Consider the following 8,400-nt stretch of genomic DNA (forward strand, 5'->3'; position numbering starts at 1 on the left):
TTGAAGCAAGTGATTGCTTCAACAGTTTATTGAATGTAAGAAAATTTTGGTTCAATGTGTTAAAATAATATCACACACACACACAGATATATATATATATATATATATGATATGCAATGACAATTAGGAACCAAGTTATAGAAAAATAAACATGAAAGTGATGCTTATTTACAAGTATTTTAGAACTTTAAATGTGTGTGTGTGTGTGTGTGTGTGTGTGTGTGTGTGTGTGTGTGTGTGTGTGTGTGTGTGTGTGTGTGTGTGTGTGTGTGTGTGTGTGTGTGTGTGTGTGTGTGTGTGTGTTTCTGAAAAACGCGGGGGGGGGTTCTTTTATAATTCTACTGTACGAGTATCGTCATATCTCAAACAATAATCAAGATATCTCAATGAAATTTATAATTAGTGTTCGTTAAGTTAGGCAGAATGTAGTGAACTATGGAGTTGATGTTGAACGCTCTAGAAGTGGATTTATGATTGCTTAATGGATAATTTCATATATGTTATTACAAAAATTTTACTTTTGAATATAATTCTTAGATAAAAGTTAGTTTCATTCTAAGATATCTCATATAAGATACTCTCATGTAATGTTACAAAAAGAAATGAAAAATGGTACCACTTTTTTTCTCTTGAATATTCCTAGTTTTTGTAAATAAATTCAAAAATTTACATCAAAGCATGCTTTTTCTTCAAAAGCTACATATATATTTAAATAATTTCATTTTATTCTTATAATAATAAAAAAAATCATATAAACGTTAAAATATTTTTTTTTAAATCCCCTGAACCAAATCGGATATCTTAAACTAAAAATAATTTTGGCGTAATAAATTGAATAATACATACGATAATCATTAGTGAAATAATATTATTTAGATAAAAAAAACATAACATTAAACTTAATATATTATGAAATAAAAAGGAGTTTACGAACTCCTTTTTATTTCAGGCAAAAAAGTAATAATAGTGAAAAAATTTAAATATAATAAAATTCTGAATATATATATATATATATATATATATATAATACAGTTTCTATAGATTAAATATAGAAGAAATGACACAGTTCAAGTATAAAATCTTTATAGGTTTCATTTAAATCGTTACGAATCTGTAATATATAGCTAGTCTCATAGAAAGAAAGAAAGATAACTCTAATAGTAGTAACTCTAATAATTTGCAGATAACTCTAATAGACACTGAATAAATACTACATTAATGAATCCCTCTCTTAGAGAAGAAATTTGCGTGAAAATGAAAGATCTAGAATATTCAAGAATCTTGGTACTATCCTCATTAGATTCAAGTTCCTCCCAGAGCCTCCTGTCCCATAGCATTTGAAGCTCTATAATGGGATCTATAAAAAGTAGAGGCGTACGAATGAATCAGTTAAGACAGTCTCAAGAAAGTAATAAATTCTTTCTTTGGAGCGTTGATATCCAGCGAGTTCTCTCTGAGCACTTTAATACTGTTGCAGTTGTTTAATTACTATTTTCTGCTTGTATAAGTGCTATACAAGCTATAAGTGCTATTTTGTGTAAGTCTAATCTGTGTTTTATTATCGGATTTTTGAGTTTTTGTGTCGAGTAAACCCTCGTTATCCTTTATTGAGCATGTTGTATTTAACACCATACATTTGTCGAATAGAATTTCTCATTACCTATCGATTATTCATAGACAAATCAATTTAAGATATATTAGGAGTCAGATTTTATTTATACTCCTTCCTCACTTCCAGATGTTCCGAAATTTCATAGAGTTTTTAAAAAAATCTAATAACTTTATTCTCAGTCGATTAATGTCAATAAAATTTTGATTTCTTGTAACAGGCGCCATCTATTTGTGAACTCAAGAAAGAATGTTAAAATTCTAATATTTCTGATACGGAATAAATATTGATAATGTGTAAAATATATATGAATAACTCTTATATATAAAATAAAATTCTTATCTTTATGTATGTATGTATGTATAATACACATAAAATATATAAGCCTATGCTGCATAATTAATTAATTAATTATAATACAATTTTCAAAATTTATAAATATTAAATTTATTGAAAAATTATAATAAATTTATATCTCATAATAATATATATTACATACATTGATAATTATTCTTATATATAAAATATAAAATTCATATATGAATTATTATATATGTATATAAAAGATTAAAATAACAAAAAAATGGGTAAAAGCACATGTCTTTTAACTTGCATTAAAATGTTAAAAAATAATATTAAAACTAAAGAGTCATGACAAAATCATAAAAGCTTGAAATCTTCTGTAGCACAAAATTATTGTGATAAAAGATTAAAATAACAAAAAAATGGGTAAAAGCACATGTCTTTTAACTTGCATTAAAATGTTAAAAAATAATATTAAAACTAAAGAGTCATGACAAAATCATAAAAGCTTGAAATCTTCTGTAGCACAAAATTATTGTGCAATATTTTGTGATACTGAGGGATATTCGAAATTTCATCAGACATTTTACATTACAGTCTGATATTATATAATATTGTGCAATATTGTAAAACATGGTGTGCTACTTGGGCCACTGAAAACAATAGTTAATGACACAATAATCACAATGAATATTATTAAAATATTGTTACGAATCTGTGATGCGGCTTTTCAGCATAGTGGGTTCCATAGGAGGTCCCAGAGCTTGGCGACAAACTTGGCGACCAATTGGCGACTTGGCGACTTTGGCGCCAAAATAGATTATACCCGAAACATCGAGAATTTTCCCGATGCGTCGACAAGGAACGGAGATACGCCTCGAACGTTCCTGATTGGTTGAGACGCTTCTAGTCCCGCCTCCTGAGACCTATAAAAGGAAGCAGTCCTGACGCTGCCGAGTAGTCGTGAACCAGATCGGAGAGTAGTCGGAAGCGACAGAGAAGAGTAGTCGGGATCAACGGGGAAGAGTGGCCTTCCAGAGATAAGCGGAGCAGCGACGGAGTCAAGCTAGTGCTGAACTAAGCTGTGCGCTACTGTCTGCAGTAGATTCTTGTTGTATGCTGCTGTTGTATGCTGCACGTCTCGGCTGAAGATAATCGTCTTCTGTGCTGTACATAGTTGTCATCTTTGTGCTGTCCTGTGTGTCTTCGTGTAAATAAACGTCATTGTTTCATTTTCTACTGCCGCCTGCTGATTGAGTGTTCTCCACACCATATAACTCCCACTATCCAAACGAACCCCTGAAAGTTCGCAACAATATTCATAAAGTCTCAATTTCAGAATGAAAGGGAAATCCCGTATAAATCCTTATGGTATATGAAACAAAATAGTTAGTAGAGTATTTAAAAAATTAGAGCTACCTAAATTTATTAATACTCAAAATAAGAAAGTAAACTCGTCTGCTTTGTCTTTTCAACAGCTTTTCTTCTATTGGGTTTTCACATATTTATTGTTTTGTTGCTGTTTATAAATAATCAAAAGGAATTTCTATATGTGTAAACGCAGAACAATCACACTCAATGCCATTATGATGTGTGTGTTTTTTCTTGTGTGAGAATTAGTTTCATTTTGCTCAGTCCTAGTAAAACATGATTTCATCATCATACAATATTTCATTAAATTACTTTTTAATTACTTTCTTATTACTTTCCAATTACTTTTATTAGAAAGTAAAATTACTTTCTTCTTTTTGCCAATCATGCACTGTCATAACATTTTCACATCAATCCATGCATTGTAAAATGATTTTGTGAAGTATTTAAAACTGTGTGCTCTATTTCGCGAATTCTGTCTTTAATGTCATCAATTTATTCCATCCAGTAGAATATCTGCTCAAATTGAAACAGCGTTTCGACTCTCAAATCAGAAAAAAAAAGGAATTCGTATTCCAAATCGCATAATAAGTACTAAAAAATAACGCATTAATGCGTCAATTCTTCAAAATCTCGAATTAAATTTTTAACTATTCCAATATTTTCTATTTGAATTACGTTATAAACAATAAGTTTTTAAAAATAAATAACAAAGAAAATTATTTCAAGAACGTTGTTTAATAAGACTTAAGCCTAAGCATTCTTGACCAAACATTGTTATTGATACTTTTACTAGGAAGTATACAAAAAAAATGAAAGAATATTTCCTAATCATAATTCAAATTCGTCATCTATATATTTATAACAATTAGAAAATTCTATATATTTAATTATATTTATTTAAATCATCAATGTTGTTAAGTTTGTATATTTAAATTATCTATGTAATTAAATCTATATATTTATGTAGTTAAATCTACATATTTAAATTATCTATGTAGTCAAAACAATTAGGACTAGTCGTCCATTCTCAACCACTTGTCCAAAATAACAATATTGTTTTTCCCACCAATAATGATTTTTTTAACATTTTTTCCATACCTGATATGAACATGAAATTTCATGTTCCTGCGTGAAAAGCATGAAAAAAAATCAGAAAAGTTTATTATTGATTGAAACAATTCAGTTATTTTTTTTCTTCCACTAGTAAAGTTTCGAATATTCAGATTCGTTATGTTTCATGTTAAGCAATAATTTATTAAAAACATATTTTTTCGAGTTTTTAAATCCAAAATATTTATCCTGTAAACATATTTCACTTATTTTATCTCAAATGAAACAGAAAAAATAATTATTTTCAACTATTAATTTAAATTAATTAAATTGATTTTAGAATCTAGAAAACGATTTCTTTAAATTTATCACCAAGCAGCCTCAAGGATATGAAATCAAAATTTGATTAAGTTAATCGATTGAATGATAATTATGTTTTAAAAACAATAAAATAGTTCATTGTTATAAAAAATACACAAAAGTAAAAAGTTCCAGAATTCTAATAACTTACCAAATCTCGTATTAATAAGCATGGAACAAATCAAATTAAATAATAATGCATAAATATGTTTTATATTTATCGTTTCAATTCTTCTATGTAAAAGAAAAAAAAACAGAGTTGCACAAAAAATAAATCCTGAATTCAATTTAACACAAAGAAATCACTAAAAATATAATTTTTGAAAATGCAATTAAAATTTTATAGACCTAGAAAATACTGTGTTTTATAGGCATAAAGGCATTTTAAACAATAAGATAAACAACCTATGTATATAATTATTAACTAAATTATAGAAAATAGAAGTGTGAAAATTTTAAGCCTTGATTGTTTTCTTAGCGATTTCGTCTAGCCTATGACCGGAAGTTTGTATAATTGTCGAATAATGGCAATTTCAATGCAGAACACTTAGGAATTTTCAGTATTATTATTTTTATCATTTCCGAAACTGACTTCAACTTTCAGTATTCTAACAATTTTACTTCATATGCTTGACCACTTTAGCATGCAATCTATATTAATTTTGAGACTTGAGACAATATAAAACAGTATTTAGAATTTAAATCCGATATCAGAACAGCCTACAACAACGAATTATTTAAGAATTGCTCAAAATACAACTAGCAGTAAGTTACATTTCGAATCATCTTTAAAATGATAAAAGAAATTCTCATCTCAAAAATTAAATATAATCCTTTCACCATTTCTCTAAACAAATAAGGACGAAAACAATTTAAATGTACAGGCGATGTTCGCTTTGAAGATAATTTGAAAGCTTTGCACATCAGAAGAAATTCGTTCACTCAAACGAGAAAAGTAAAAATCGTCTGCATTACTCATTCTTTTCTCTTCGCTTTAAGTCTCTTGAATAATTTATCAAACCTTTCCGTCATCGTTTTTCTTATTTTCTTTTCATTTCACCTCAGTCACAAATGGTGAAGAAAATAAAAATCGTCTGCGAAATGGTTTAACTTGATGATAAACGGCTTTTATTTTCAGTTGTGAATGGAGTTGTCATTTTGAAAATTGTACACAACTTTCTAGAGAGAAGAATTCATTTTTAAATTTTTATCCTCTCAGAAAATAGAATATTTTAAAAGATTATTACTGTGATATGCGTTTTAACTAATTAATCTTATTAAGCTTTGAATGCAAATGTTGTTTCTTTTGTAATGGTGTTATGAAATTTTAAAAAGACGCTGTAATATCACTAACTACATTTTAAATGTCAAAGTATGTTAAATTTTATTGTCTCTTATTGTAATAAATATATTACATCTTTAGCATTTTGTAAAGAATGAAATTTTTAAAATTATCCCTTAATGAACACTATATAGCTCCGTCTTGTTATGTTTAAACCTTTATTTACTGGTGGGACTTTCACTGTACAGTTTTAATTTAAACGTTTTGGGACCTGAAGTCCACTTTTATAAAGTTCGTCCCTCAATTGTTGGATGGCAGCATAAGATTATTTCACTTCAGAAGCTTATTATAGACAACTATATAAGATAATGCAGAATCCAAAATGTATGCTTAGAAAATTGAAACTCGTCTATGTATTTGCATATGTATCTGTTTTGCATTTTGGTAAGTTATATTTATTCTCTTTTCTATTTTTTTATTTTATGCACAGAATTGTTTGACAAAATTATTGTTTAATTTTTTTATATCTTCCAAATTGTTATTAAAATCTCAAATATTGCCAAACAATATAATATTATCATGATAAAAATAATGTTTCCAAATAGTATCCCGTCGGGAACTTCAAAGTTTCAAATTATTTTCCGTATAATTAATGATCTACTTCTTGCATGTCGATACATCAATTATACAGAGAAGCTTCGAGCATGCTTCACTGTATAATTGATTTGTAAATGTAAATTTTTATGCATATTATTTAAGTTTCCTTTAATATTTGTTCTTATCCAGTATTTTAAACTAAAAATTGTATATTAATCGATATTTTATTAAAAATGTTCACTTTTATTTCAACATGATTTCAGTTATTTGTAAAAGATTTATAAATATAATTTCCCTTACTAGTGTTTTATTTTTTTTTAATTAATGGCGTTCCTTTTTAATAAAAGAATATGTACATTTAAATACTGAATGACAAGCATGCTCATTTCTAACTGTGATGTCATGTAATTGTGACTTCACTTGTATCTCTCCGCCTCTGTGTTCCAAATCTTATTTTAAACCTTTATACACGAACACAAATATTTATTTTAAATTTCATAAAAACATTGTTCTTTGAAAAAATATGTTAGTTAATTGTTTTGCTGCTGCATTTAAAGTAGCAGGAATTAAACATAATACATCATGTTGTTGCTTATGACACTTGTCGTAGACAAGCCCACAGTCGAAGCCAGCGATTTTAAGCCGAGATTTAGCGTCTGTTGTTTCAGTTGCGCCATCTAGGCCAAGAGTACGTTTTAGCTACTCATGCGTCACAGCCCTTTTTACCGGGCGAACTTCATTCATGCACTCATCCAAGGACCGTAATTTAGAACTGAATCAGAGAACGACCACCTCTGATCCAGTACCCGATTGGTATTGTCTCGACTTGGAGGACTTAATGCCTAAGACAGATTTATACGTGCATCAGCTACCATATACACGAAAGGTTTTCGGCTGGCAGGGTTCGAACTAAGAACCCAGGGGTTGCGAATCCAATGTCCTACCAACCAGGCTATCCTGACCGAGAATGTAATGTCATTTAACTAACTTATATCAACATCCCATTGTAAAGCAGTCAGAGAGCTATTTTGATAGGACCATGTAACTTTCAGCATAAGGGACTACACATGAGTAGTTATCTTATTTTTCAATCGTTTAAACCCCTCGTAAAATATATGATCCTATACATCATGTTTAATGTACAAGCCAATCATAAATACGGCAGATTTTGAGTGAAATCGGGTTCCGAACCGAGAATCCTTTAGCCTAGAGGACAAATATTGTTAAGTTGTATTTATATCCCTTTTGAAAGAAATACGATGGATTTTTTTGAGGTCGTATCTCGTAATTTTGAACTCCAGTCAGATGGCCGGGACAACTCCTGAGCGGGCATCCCTCTCTCCAAGCTTGTGCACCATACCAACGTTCATTTAGTTTGGGATGGATCTAATGTTATTAAATATTGTTCAGATAACGAGGGGAGCATCTGATATTTCCTCTGAAAGTTTGAATGCCATGTTGGATAGAGATAAGTTAATCCCGAGTTATTTAATATGTATTAAATTCGTATACACATAGGTTCTCTGATTGAATTGGGATTCGAATCTGTGATCTTCAAGCCCTATCACATGGTAAGAGTATCTCGGAATATGCACTTAATATCAATAATCAAGGGGTTAAATTTGCAAAATAAGTTTCATGCATTAATAATTAAAGACCAAATGTTGTAAGTGATATAAATAAAAAATTAATCCAATCAAAGTTTTTCATTCCAAAATGTCAAAGGAGAAATGTTTTAAAAGATGGTAAATGTAAAAAGTGCTAATACTCTCTTAGCAATTGAAATTAACGTGTAAAGCGGTACTTAGTATTTATGTTTTTGGCG

This window comes from Argiope bruennichi, chromosome 6 (assembly GCF_947563725.1).
Source record: "Argiope bruennichi chromosome 6, qqArgBrue1.1, whole genome shotgun sequence".
In the NCBI taxonomy this organism is placed as follows: domain Eukaryota; kingdom Metazoa; phylum Arthropoda; class Arachnida; order Araneae; family Araneidae; genus Argiope; species Argiope bruennichi.